Source organism: Hermetia illucens, chromosome 5 (genome assembly GCF_905115235.1).
Source record: "Hermetia illucens chromosome 5, iHerIll2.2.curated.20191125, whole genome shotgun sequence".
Lineage (NCBI taxonomy): Eukaryota > Metazoa > Arthropoda > Insecta > Diptera > Stratiomyidae > Hermetia > Hermetia illucens.
In genome coordinates, this window is record NC_051853.1 from 972,665 (window position 1) to 987,116 (window position 14,452).

Here is a 14,452-nt window from a genome sequence, read left to right on the forward strand (position 1 = left end):
TGGTAAGACATACACTAAGCCAACAAGTTACAGTATGGGGCCACAAAAAAACAAGACCCCACATAAGCTACCTATCCATCCATCCATATTAAAAACTGATTGGTTCCTTTATCCTCACAGCCAAGTCATTTTCTAAGCGCACTAATTGTTATACCAATTGGCCTTCAAGAAAGATGCAAGATATTCACTACAGCTTAAACAGCTTTTAGCGAAGGCACCGTTTAAGATACTTTCCACGATGACTACTTAACTCCACCACATGTGGTTCTGGCACCAGCTAAGTATCTGATTCTTGTCGGCACTTTAAAGTTTGCTCACGTGGATATCGCCGGTTAGATGGCAACTCAACCCTGTGGAACGCATTCCACTTACGCAAAGTAGATAGTCTGCCCCGAACCTGTCAATTTAAGTCTTGGGAAAATGTTCTTGAAGATGAGTTCAACTTTGGGTATTCCGCGGAAGGGACGTGTGTGTAAACGATGTCGTGAATGAACTGGGACAAGATCGCGAGTGGAGGTTTGTAGTTGACTAAATCTGTTTTTGTGAGAAGTGCGAGGATAGCTTCTAGTGAGGAAAACCGCGAATAAACGGGAAAACTGCACAGTGAACACGATCCCATGAATCATCGATTGCGATATCTTCCGTGGCTCTGGCTGGTCTAGGCGCGAGGAGCCAAAGTGCGTAGGAAAAATTCAGGGTCAATTCCAATCGGACGCCCTTTCCTTGCCAGGAGCCTGCTCGACCTTCAAATCCTAATGGACCGAATTTGGAAGAACGCGTAAGGTTTTTGCTTTTTTATTTAGAAAATCTTACAAACTGCAAAGCCTCGTCAACCAAGCCACCAACTCTAGCCTTAATACTTGCGGCGTGAAAGTTATCAGAATTCTTTAGATTGTGGGTCGTTAATTCTCTGTGACCTTGAGTGAAAATCCACCGCGCGATAAACTTTATCACGATAACTTTTATGGCTTTCGAAGAACTTTCGCATTTCTCGGGGAACTGGAAAAGTGCAAAATGCAGTACTTGCATTCGCGCTAATTTGCCAATTAACTTGAATCTGAATGTGAAGATGGAAGGTTGCCTTCTGTATGTTGAATCAGCTAAATTAGTCCCAACGGCAGCCTTGTAGTGGAGGTTCTGGGAGCTCTCTATCTATGTACATTGGAAAGATAAACAAAGTTATTTTTAATTCTTCACAAATAGACTAAGCTAAACGATCCCAAATATTTACATTTTACTTTGTTGACATAATTTTTGCCTTGCAATGGATAGTACGAGGCCCCACCGTCCATTCATCCTCCATACTCGGGATTGACAAAGAACTTAAGAACCAAAATGAAAAGAAGGTCCTTTTCTGCAAGGAATTTTCCTTTATTTACAGGGCTTTTGTGGCACCTGTGAGTAGTTGGTTAAGTGCAATTTTGTGTGCTGCAAATATCGTTGGGCATATCTTATATTTGAAGTAATTTTAAAACACTTCTGTTGCGATCATCAACTATCAACTTATCAATTTGAATAATCATCAAACTTTCAATAGCGATAATGATAGTGGTTTGATGAAGAATTCTCTCTAGGAGTTCTACGGTCATATATTCCACTTCATGCAAATTCGATTGATAACAGATTATGGGGCAATAGAAGCCAATCGTATATAATCACAACTTAAAACTTAAACAGTTTATGAAATATTTCTTCTGGTCGTTTTCATAAAAAAAGAAACCAAGTTGGTAAACGGAAGCTCGACGCTTCGGTTATGAAAGGACTTGTGTATTTCTTATGTGAGAATGTGAGGAATTCGTTAGACGAGACTGTGACTTCCGAAAATGCACTTCCTACTGTGCATAACAATGTAGCCTCAACATCATCTCAGGAGTCTATGCGCCAGGCCTCTCAATCTGTGTTGAATTCGCTTGCAATGCCTTCCTACATCAGAGTTGCTTCCACTGGCTCTACACCCCTGATCCAGCGGCCCCCATGCGACGAGTTACGGTCCACCGAGCCTCCGATTCTGTCTCGCTCCAGCGCGCCTACGACGGGACATTATCCGCAGCCTTCTCAGCAAGTCTCGAATCGGAACACATCCGCCCCACTTTTTGACTTCATTCCTGTCACCAACGAAGCTCCGCTTCCCGCTACTGCCATATATCCTGGCACTTCATCCATCCATACCAGTGGCCTCAAGCTAAAGGTGGCGTCCCCACCTAAACAGCTCTTCATCTCCAGGCTAGCGGAGGGGGGCTTTCAATTTATCCGCGCTGGCTCAGCAACACCATGCCATGTGTATCTCCGAAACCTGGCTAGACGATGCCATATTAAACTCCGAGCTCCCCGAAGGGTACTCAACTTTCCGCTGTGACAGGGACCGAGATGCTTCTCGTAAGTTCACCGGCGGTGGGGTCCTAATTGCTATAAAGGATACACTCCCCGCCGAACTCGTCTTCTCCTCCTCTGGCTTTCCTTTTGATTGTGTTGCTCTTCGAGTCTCCCCGCCCAACTTCCTCCCGTTCATTGTTTCTTGTGTATATATCCCCTGTGCTAGCCCTTCTCACCTGTATGAAGAATCGTTTGACAGTTTGTCTGAACTTCTTACCGTCAGATTCCCTTCTCTCTCTTTCTTCCTTTGTGGAGATTTCAACCTCCCCATGCTCAACTGGCCTAATCATCCTAGCCTTCCAATTCCTTCCAACAATTTCCCCCATTCTTCCCTCCCACTTTCTTCCTTTATGTACACTTGCTCTGCCCTGAATTTCAATACCACCAAAAACTCCTTGGGCCGCACTCTCGATCTCTTCCTTTCCTTGCACATTCCCGTATGTCAAAACCGACGCCCACCACCCCGCGGTTGAATTTGAAGCGGAGCTCCCTCGTTCAAACCCCAAAACCAAGCGTAAACCCACTAAGTTCAACTTCCGCAAAGCTAATTTTGACGGTCTGAACTCAGCTTTAGCGTCTTCCAACTGGGTACATATATTAAGCAATTCATCGTGTGATCAAGCTCTTAACACCTTCTACAATATCCTCTCTGATCTCCTCTCCTGTTATGTCACTTCTTCCCCTCCCTGCCTACGTTCGTACCCAACTTGGTTCACAACAGAACTTCATATTAACATTCGCTTGAAACATACACTGCGGAAGAAGTTTCGGGCTTCTAAAAATGACGCCGACCTTTCTCACTTTAAGGCTATACGCTCTACTGTGAAGTCAATGGTCAGAAAAGCGCGTAAAAGGAACCTATTGAGCGTCGGAGCCGCCCTTGCCCGTAGTAACTTAAAACCCTTTTGGTCTCACGCTCGCAATTCTCGTAATCCAATTCAATCTCTCCCTTCTTCTATCAGTTTCGCTGACTCCACTGCCAACTCCCCACAACAATCCTGCGACCTTCTCTGCACCTACTTCTCTTCTGTGTTTTCTCCCTCGAGCCCTCCTCCCTCTACACCTTTCATAACTACAGACTCCTCCGAATCTCTAGCTATTCCTATCCTTACGCCTTCCTTGGTTGAGTTCCTCATTGGTAACCTTGACCCTAATCTCTTCCTCCTTAACTGTAGAAAACACACTTCCCTCCCACTGTGTATAATCTACAACGAAAGTCTAAATGAATGCTACTTTCCCCGTCTCTGGAAAGAGGCCCTTATCATTCCTATCCTCAAGAGCGGAGACCCTTCCCTTGCTGTGAACTACCGCCCCATTTCTCTTCTCTCCTCTTGCTCCAAAATCCTAGAAAGATACGTCAACGACTGGTTGACCGCGCACTTCGGTCACCTCATTGTTAAAGAGCAGCATGGTTTCGTGAAACATAGATCAACGGCTTCAAATCTTCTGGTCTTTATCAACTTTGTTGCTAAATGCTTGAATTCACGACAGGAGGTACATGCTATTTATACTGATTTCTCCAAAGCCTTTGACACCGCTGACCATCACATTCTCCTCTCTAAACTTTCATCGCTAGACTTCTCTCTCCTGGCTCCTCATCTCCTGGCTTTCCTTCTATTTTTCATACCGTTCCTGCAAAGTTTCTTTTCATGGTCACTCATCTGGTTCCTTCTCTCCTTCCTCTGGTGTTCCCCAAGGCTCCACCTTGGCCCCCTATTCTTCCTGTTTTTTATCAATGACCTCGCCTCCATTCTCACCTGTCCGTATTTACTTTACGCAGGCGACCTTAAATTGTTTGCCTCTGTTTCGTCTCCATTGGACTGTGCTCTCTTACAATCCAACCTTGATAATTTAGCCCGTTGGTGTTCGGTCAACAAGCTAACACTGAATGTCAATAAATGCCACTGGATGCGCTATTCCCTTAAACCCTCCCCATCATCCTTTTCCTATTCTCTCAGTGGACAACCCCTTTCACTACTGACCTCCTTCAAAGACCTGGGTGTAAGATTCGACGATAAACTTCGTTTCAATTCCCACTTCGTTGACATCATCAACAGAGCTTCCAAGATGTCTGGTTTTATCCTACGTTCCTCCTCCGACTTTACCTCAATCCAGCCCTCCTTAACACTCTTCCATTCTCTAGTCAGAAACATCCTTGAATATTGCTGTGTAGTCTGGTCCCCCTACCGCATCCGTGACGGCCGCGCTCTTGAAGCTGTACAACGCAAATTCACCCGGACCCTCTTTTACAAAAAGAACCTTTCACGGGTTGATTATCCGTCACGACTCCGCACCCTCAATCGCCCCTCCCTACAGCAACGCCGTATCTTCCTTGATATGTATACTCTTTTCAAACTCTGCAATGGTCTGATGGATTGCTCCGCCAACTCGGATATTACTTTCCGTATGGTCTCGTCTCATAACACACGTAATGCGGACATTTTTGATGTGCCCTTCGCGGAGCTCGAGATTTACTTTCACTCTCCGATCCCGAGGTTTTGCCGGTCCTACAATGCCCTACAGCTTGGGTCCTTCGACTCTATGTCCCTCTCTAGTTTTAAGCGTAAAATATGCCAGTTACTTGCTCCTCCCTCTGGAGACAATATGTAATAAGGAATTTGCTTTCTGTGTATTGTCCTCATTAAATAAATAAATAAATAGTCTAAATAATAATAATAAATAAAATAAAATAAATAAATACTAGAGGGAGCCGCAACTCCTAGCACTCAGGCCTTTCAATGGCTTCCCGTTTACGGTGTTCACAAGCCTTAGAGAATCTGAAAACATTCTCCAGAAGCAGAGAAATTGCAGATTCTTCATTGAAGAAAACGTTACCAAGGCGTCTTCGTCTAAGATTTAAGGAGGCCGGGCAGCTGTATTTGAAGTGCAGGGCTCTCTCTTCATCCTCCTCAGATTCGTTGCATATAACCAAAACTACCACCACCACCATATGATCGGCCGGCATCAGAGCTATCGGATATTTGGTATGGTTGGCCGCCTTTCCATGCTCAATTGGTATTACGTCTATATGCCTCATTGGCTGCTCTCCGTTTCACCTTCAAATGAATGGGGGGTAGATAGGATAGGATAGCTTCGAGTGCTGCAGTCGACGTACTACTTATTGGTCCAGTAATATTTGGGCAACCGAACCTCTGAATCGTTAGCAGCTTCCTGCTATTAGTTTCACTCAGTCTCGGTCACTCGACGATGCATGCATACATCAAAATGGGTTTTATTATGGATGTACACATCCAATGAATCTGTTGCGGTGAAAGTCCCCAAGCCTTACCTATCGCAGTCCTACAGCGCCAGAGGAATCTGCAGGATTTCTGATATTGTTCCTGGATATCGTGCTTTCATGTTAGCTTGGATTCGAAATGTAGTTCTAAATACTTGACTTTTTGGTACCAGTTGGATTTCCGCCCTGTAGGCAGCCCGTAAGACATCCTGATTCAATAGACTTCTGACCGACCAATATGTGGATTTTTCCCCGCTCCAGCATGTTAAGGATCCAACTGATTAACAACTGCTGTGTTGCCGCGTCACAAATTGTCAGGAATGAGGCATAATTGAAGGCACCGTCGACGTCCATGAATGCGCTTAAGGCGTATTCCTTTTTCAGACATTGCCTTTTCAATTTTTGCCGTGAACTCATGGAGTGCTGTCTCCATAGATTTGCCTTTCTGGCAGGCATGTTGCCTATGGCGAAGTGGCCACTTAGGAATTTCTGTATCCCCTATGAACCGATCTACTAGGCTTTCTAATCTTTTTAGTATAAAGGAAGTTATACTGATTAGCCGGAAGCTTTTTGCGTCCGTGTTGGTGGGTTTCCCTGGTTTAGGAATAAATATTACCTTCATATCACACCAGTTAATTGAAATTCAAGCGTGTGCTAGGCATGGACGGTATATATTACGAATATTTAGACCCAGGGCATCCATTCCCTCTATTACTAGCACAGAAATTATGCCATCCAAACTTGCAGACTTGTATCTATGGAACAAATTAAACGCCCGTTTTACTCGCTCCAGTGATACTATTTTGCATTCCAGATTCCAGTCTGTCGGTTGAGGGCTGTATGTACCTGTCGGCGCCGAGATGATATTTTGGATGCTGCCTGGGAAGTGCAATTCAAGCAAATGTTTCTTCATACCTTTCTGTGTATTTCCTGCTCTGTAAATTTAAATAACCCAGCTTCTGGCTACGTTCTTTAACAAGGATCCGCTTCAGCTTTGAGGTTGCCCCAAGAGAGTTACTCTCTTCGCAAAAACGTTTCCATGATGATCGTTTAGCCAAGCTTATGCTCTTCTTTAGAGATTTCTAAGCCTCTTTCTACCGATTGCAGCCGGCGGCTGAATCAGACTTTAGAGCACGATTGGGGAGCACCCTTGTCGTCCTCCTCTGTTTTGCAAAGCCGGTGTTTTACCTTCTTACGCGTCTTGAGTGGACAGCTTTCTTCGAAAATTTCTCCTATGGTAATTGTGATCATCTGGGTTGTCTTCTCAATTCCAGCAATGGAGTTGTTGCGCCCCCAGGGATCGTAACTCGGGCGCATAGTTCTATTTTATACGTCACTCAATCTGCCTTCACGATTCTGGAATTGAGCGGCTGGATGAGGGTCCATAGCTATTATGAAATCATTGCGCTTGTGGTCCGAGAGTTTGATATCGTTTGATATTCTCTACCAGAGCCGCAATGTCAGGGCATGCCACCGTGATGTTGATGACCTCTCGTTCGACCACGTTGAAGAAAGTGGGTTCATTACTCTAATTCGGGATCTGCAAATCGGTTCCTACTAGATACTCCAATAGTTTCGATCCTTTTGCATTTATGTTGGAACTTCCCCCATGCTTTTACTTTTGGCATATTGGATAGCTCTGATGAATGTTCCACTGGGAAAATCTTCGGCAATGACATCCCATCTACGCTTCAGATGAAGATGCCGAGGGGTGCGCTTCCCCTTCAATGGTTTTAGGATTTGACACTTTTAACGTGACGGTCCCTAGCCGGCAGTCTGTTCGTCCCCGAACCTTCTTAATGTCGGCTCCGGGAACGCCAATAGTAAGAAAAGATTCCGGCCTATCGGCTCTCCCTCCTGTTTAGGGTTAGTCGCGTACTCTCCCACACATCGTTGAGGGAGGATCAGTTTGTTTTTGTCGACAACGTTTAACCGTAACATTTTACGGTATACGCCTACCGACTTAAAGTAAAGCTTAATGCTTTACGAGGATGCAGTCCTTACAGCTTGAATGGGTTTCCTGGGTGTTACTTAATGGAGCTAAGCAAATCACCAGCAAAACTTATTACCGTGTTGTTCCGTTCGACAAACCCATGATCTACTTGATCAAGAAGTTTTAACAGTTCTAGGCTTCCTGTATAAGCCTTAAAATAGTAAATGAGATATTGTCTTCATGACGGTGCTCTGAACAAAATGATCCAAAAGAATCTCCATTGCGTACAAAGTAATTGACGCTATCTCCCGGTGTGCATCAGCCCTAAGCTCAAAATGTCATGAAGGTGAACATCGAGAAATTCGTCGAAGTTCTTGGATCAGGCTGAACCGTGCTAGAGAACACTTCCGAACTGTTTGCCGTAAATTCAGTTATAAGCCTGGTAACAACAGCCTGCTGGCGAGAAAGTCCTGGAGGTAGCTGAGGCATATTCTCAGTCGAAAATGACAGCATATAGAAATCATGGACGTGGTATACCTCATATAAGAGTTTATGAATAGAAAAAGTCGTACAGCTCCGTGAAAGCAAGATGAGGTAGTCAACCGGGAGTATAAGTCATAATGCCATTACTTTAAGGACTCGCTAGGATAATGTGGGTAATATGGGCTGGCACTATCATGCTTTTGATGGGGTGTGATATACGCATTTTCGTAGCCTACACAATGACGAAATCTATGAGCGATACCATGACCGTCCGGTTGTGGATAAAATCCGGCTCAATAGGTTACGGTGGGCGGGTCACTTAATCCGTATGGATGAGGATGATCCCACCCGGAAAGTCTATAAGGGCAATATCTATGGTAGAAAAAGAAGACGAGGCAGACCCTGCCTAAGATGGAGCGATGGCGTGGGTCAGGACGCCAGACAGCTTTTAGGGATATCGAATTGGTGGACCTCGGCGCAAAACCGGGATGTCTGGAGTTCCTTATTAAGGCAGGCCTAGACCGGATACCGGTTGTTGCGCCGTTGATGATGATGATGATATACGCATATACGATTAGATATGATGGTCGTGAAAAAGATTTTGAAATTTATACGGCTTAGGAAAGATATTCGGATACTGACATACAAAAGGGCAAAATATTTCGTTGTTGATACTGAATTGCTGCTATTCATTAGCTGATTCATGTTTCCGGTCCACTTTTGTTAGATGTGTACTAATCACATGGTGGCATTCTTATTTTAGGAATACCCCCTAACAGTCTAGGGAACTTCATCTTCTGACCTTAAAAAATACTCTGATGAACACAAAGTTGATCCGAAAATACTACACCATTATTCTGGATTGAAGAGAGTCTGTGAACTTAGGTATTGGAGGAATGGAAATGTTAACAAAAGTGCAAATGTGAGTTGCCTACACAGCATATGAATAGAAAGCGGATGCACGTTTTAGCGTATCAATCATAATTTAGATATTGAAGAGCTTTCCACTTCTCCTAGAATGGTCTATGTCAAGACGCTTCCATCATTTGTTTGCCTTTCCTTAATCAATACACAAAACGGCTTTTAAAATGCTTCCATCTATGTATTATCGAAGACGAACACAGAAGGCCGATACGTTTTCAATGCCAGCTATATCAATTTTTCCTACGTATCTACACTTTGCACTACTTCGTTTCCGAAAAGGATATTTAATTGTCTGCGTCTATTTTTATTTATCCTACAGAGGATCGGAAAGTTTGCAAAGTGACGTCAAACGCTTCCATAATAAGTGACGTAGAAAAATATCGATTTTCTTTCATGCCGCCTTTTATCCACAATAGGAAGTGAAATTCTATTTAGGAGCTATTTCGGCAACAGATAGAGGATGTTCCATGACATGAATATGTATAAATACTGAAAGAAGAGAAGTTTGGATTGCATTGAACTTTTTTTTGAAAATGCCTGAAAGAGGCTGGTGGATTGTACTGTAGACTAAGGAGGAAGTTGATGACCCTTTCATAGCACACGTGATATTTCCGATAAGATGATGCTTGTTATGTTTTGCCGTGAATAATTCAAAGAAAACGTTTGGTGTACGATTTGAAGATTTATATGTTCTTGGCTTTGGTATCTTTGGCTTTTCAATAAATTTTGAATTCCATCACGATGCCAGTCTCTTCTTGCTGTATTTAGCAGGGCACCAGACTTTGAAGGCATTATTGAATGCCTTTTCCAGAGTCCCGACCTTTGACTCCAGTTCGTCTGTCGTGCCAATCTTTGCGCACCGGAGAGTTTGTTCTTAATTACTTGATCCTCCTGGGGTCTCTGAAGGGTTTGAAGACCTCTGCGGTGAGATCTAGACTGAAAAGTATTCAACTGTGATCTGAGAAGGATCTCTGGTCAGACATTCTCCAGTTCGCCACACTATTATTATTATTCTGTTAAGGGAAAGTCGCACCGCATCCTTGAAGAACTATTGTGCCCCTTTTACTGGTTATAGTGTACCTGTTGATCATAGTATCTCAAGCAGGTCTGTAACCGTTAGGAACTTTAGTATGTTCCCCACTTCCAGATGTTTCAGCTTTGCATCTGGTATTAAGTGTTCTCCGAGATGCCTCGACCGACTTTGCACAAGTGCTGGACACTGTCCCAGGACGTGCATAGAGGTTTCGTCCTCCTCCTCACAAAACCTGAAGGCAGTGTCCGTAGATACCTCTAGCTTCCCTAGTTGATAGTTCAGCCGACAATGACCTGTGAGAATTCCCACTATGATTCGGAGGTTCTTTTTGGTGAGGTTTAAGCAATCCTTTGTACGCATGGGTTCGTATCCCCCAATAAGCACCCTGGACTGCTCCATCCCTGGTAGGCCCGCCCAATATAGTTCCCTCAACCGTTTCTCTTCGTTTCTTAGATTCATAGCCATGAAACCGTTTCCGATTCCACAGAAGGGTTCTGGCCCGTGTAAAGGCATCCCTGTTCCCTTCTTGGCTAGTTCATCCGTTGCCTCATTGCCTTCCAACCCAGCATGGCCTGGAACCCAAAGTATCCAGACCTTGTTGGACGAGGCGAGTGTATTCAGTCTCTCAAGGCATTCCCATACCAGTTTAGAGTTCACCTGGTTGGACCTAAGTGCCTTAATCGCTGCTTGGCTATCGGTGAGGATAGCTATGTTCTGCCCCCTGCAGTTCCTTTGCAGATTAAAGGAGGCACATTTGTCTATGGCGTATATTTCCGCCTGAAATATGCTAGTGTACCTGCCCATTGGCTCAAAGTACATTTTCCTTGGACCAATGACACCGGCACCCGCTCCCTCTGCTGTGAGGGATCCGTCAGTGTACCAAGTAATTAGTTGCTGGTTTAAGCCGTATGTCGTCCGTGTAGCCCTGGACTTGTATTCCAGTATTAGTTAACACGTCCAGGAGTTCATCCACTACCATACTCCACATCAGCAGCGATAATACTCCACCCTGTGGACAGCCTTGACCGGTGTTCATGATAATAGAATTTGTACCTGTTTGTACCTCTATTTGTCTGCTTTCTAGCATTTTGCCCATCCAGAGTGCCAGGGTGTTTCCCACCCCTTTGCGGCTCAGGGCATTCTGTATGTCTGTGCGATGTGTTGTCGAATGCTCCTTCGATATCCAAAAACGCGCACAGTGCAATTTCTTTTGTTTCTATGGCGTCCCGTAGTACCTCTGTCAGTTGATACAGAGCAGTTTCAGTTGACCGTCCTGCCCGGTAAGCGTGTTGACAGTGATGTAGGGGATTACGCTTTAGAACGTTAGTTCTAATATAGTTATCTATGACCTTCTCCACCGTTTTGAGTACGAACGGTGAAAAGGATCCTTTTTACCCGCTTTCGGAATAAAGACCACTTTTGCCCGTCTCCATGCCCTTGGTATGTAACCCAGTGCTATGCTCCCCCTTACCTCCCTCAGAAGAGACTCTAAGATAATTCCTAGGCCTCTCTGGATAAGTACTGGGAAAATGCCATTTACTCCGGGAGATTTCATTGGTTTAAAAGTTCCCACTGCCCATCTTAGCCTAGCTTCTGAGCATATCTCTTTTGCTAGTTTCCAGCTCTCTTTCCTTCTCCTTTTATTCGTTGTTGGGGTGTCAGGCAGATTGTTGTCGCATGCCGCCGAGGGGTAGGACCCCGGGAAATGAGTTCTGAGAAGCAGGTGTACCCTGTCCTCCTCATTCTCGGTGAATGTCCCCCATCTTCCTTTTTCAAGCAGACAGAGGATATTCCCCCGTCTTTGGCTAGAGGCTTGTACAGCCTGGTTGCTTCTGTGATCTGTTCAATCCCTTCACAGAATTCCCTAAAGCTGTTCCGTTTCGCTTCCCTGATCGCGTTGCTATACGCAGTCTGTGCATTTTTATACCTCCGCCAGTCCCCGGTTCGTTTTGCCCGGTTAAAGAGTTTTCGTACCTCTGTTCTCATTCTGGCTAGGTTCTTGTTCCACCATGGTACATCCCTTGATGACTTGACTGCCTTGGCCGGACAGCTGGCCTCATATGCGCCAATGACGATTGTGTTAAGGTTTTCCACCACCGTTTCTAATTCCAGTTCGCTCCTGATGTCACCGCTCCCTTGAAGGTGGGCAATGTTGTTGCTCAGGTGCGTTTTGTAGGATTCCCAATCCGTTCTCTTGGGATTCCTTATTATTCTTTTTATTTCGGAGTTACCCTCAATGTCGAAACTGATTATCCTGCGATCAGACATTGAGGGTTCATCCGACACCCTCCAATTCCTGACCATCCCGTTCATTAGGGTATTTCCTAGAGTTATATCTAGTACCTCTTGTCTGGTGCTGGTCACAAATGTTGGAGTGTTCCCTACGTTGTATATTTCTAACTTATTGCTAAGAATAAATTCGAGAAGGTACTCACCTCTACGATTAGTGTCGCTGCTTCCCCACACTTCGTGGTGGGCGTTGGCATCGCAGCCGAGAAGAAGTGGTAGCGTCCTCTCCTCGCAATACTTCGTCAGCTTTGCGACTTGTTCCGGTGGAGCCCGGCTCTCGTCTCCTGGGAAGTATCCCGATGCTACAACTGCCTCTCGAGTGCTCCTCCCGGCTTCCAATGAGACTTGGATAGCCACAAGGTCTCCGGCTAAGAACTCTGAAAGACATATGTATTTTAAATTACGTTTGAGAATTATGCAAGCTCTTGGTTTTTCACCAGAGGAGTCCCAAATTACCTGCATGTCTCCTACTTGCAAACCGCGAATCTGCCCCCGGCACATCCAGGGCTCCTGAGCCAGCACTATTCCAATGTTCTCCTTGGAATTTGCCCTTGTAATCACTGTAGATGCAACTCTCGCATGGTGGAGGTTTATCTGGGCTATCTTAGTGTTGGCCATTGGCTCCGTTATTGTTTGGAGCTCTTCTCCACTGTCGGAGTGTCACCCTCCTCCTCCGACATGGCGCTTTCCTGCGCGTCGCTGTCCACCCCGAGCCCAAGGAGTCCTAGGTCTAGGTCGTCCAGCTTCTGCTCTTCACTGGGCAGCAGGTCTATTTCCCTGGTTGATCCAGTTCTTTCCGCCTCTATGGCTTCCGCGACTTCTTCATGGACCTCGGTAAGTTTTTCACCCGATTCCTCCTCCGAGGTCTCTTTCCTTGGCTTTTCCTTGTGCACATGCACGGGTATGTTGCCAAATCGGTAGTTGATATGATAACTCCGACGTTTAATTGCCTCCAGGGATCGGTCATCTACCCCGATCGTGAGGAGTTTACCCTTTCCCTCCACCTTGCTTCTGACTCTCCATAGTCGAGTATGGAGATCTTCATTGTGAGCAATTAGGAGTCTCATAAGGTCTTCCGTTCCTATTGCCGTGGCCTTTGGCAGAAAAACTGTCACCATGTGGGCTCCTGGTATATCATCCCCAGTACATGTTGATAGTTCTATCCCTTCCCAGCCTAGCAATCTAGGAGCTATGGTTCTAACCCATTCTGCGCTGCCTTCCGTCGCGGCCTCGCCGCGCAGTATAAGGCCTGGTCGAAAGCGTATTCCGGTGAACACCAGTTTCGACGTCCAACCCTTGATCATCTGCTTGACGACAAGTTCCTCAATGATTTCCTGTTCCTCCTGAGTGAATATTTACTCGGGAAACCTTTTTGGCAGTATGGCCAGTCGAATGCCCTTGACCGCACTGGCATAGCTAATGCCGGGCTTCCTGGGTCCTGCCTTCACCCCTGACCGGCCCGGGTTTTCTCCTCCCTTGGGTTCAGGTCTGAATTTTTTGGGAGCATTCCCTTCATGCGGGCTGATTCCGCCACACTAAGAATCCGATCGTCGGTTAGTGGGTGATATCAAGGACCTCCTCCCAACCGTCACAGTTCTCTGAGCTGGGGAACGTCCATCCTCATCTCTTCCAACAGCTCGTTGGCGGCGTCGATTGGATCCAGGTCATCGTCTGGTTTTGCATAGCTGAAAACTTTCACCTTTGCTTTCCGAACTCCGAGCTGCACCTTATAGTCTACCTTTTCCAGTGCCTCCAAGCACTCTCCGTTCATACGGAACAGAAAAGGTTGGCTGTTTGTCTGAGGTTCGTCCTCCTCCTCCAACCCAGTCGTCCATGGGAATCCTGGGGTTTTGAAGGCGCAGGGATTGGACCAATTTGTCCTTATCTATACGGATCTTCGGCAACCAGATGTAAGCAACCGGTCTCCTGGGAATCTCATCGTAGGGAATAACTTTGGGTTTAACGTCCTCGCACTCGTCGCTGATCATAATGACGTACAAACTGAAAAAGTCCTTAAAAACTTGGTCCTCACAAGTTGTAACGTGGATCCCACGGACCACCTGAGGAGAATCAAAGCAGGAGAGGGATCCCGTGTATTTGCCTTTAGCGTCCACTTTGATGATTAATGAAAGGGTTTTGTCCTTCAATTAGGCATTGATTGCAGCCCTTAAGGACTCTG

At 45.6% G+C, this 14,452-nt stretch overlaps 1 protein-coding gene across 2 annotated transcripts in view; it reads left to right on the forward strand.

The window, feature by feature from the left end:
• The first annotated feature begins 394 nt into the window (after positions 1 to 394).
• Positions 395 to 14,452, forward strand: part of LOC119656781 (protein retinal degeneration B) — a 68,932-nt gene continuing 54,874 nt past the window's right edge. For both annotated transcript variants that reach the window (XM_038063364.1, XM_038063365.1), the window contains exon 1: positions 395 to 778. The gene's annotated coding sequence lies outside the window, so the exon portion shown is untranslated. The remainder of the gene's footprint in view (positions 779 to 14,452) is intronic.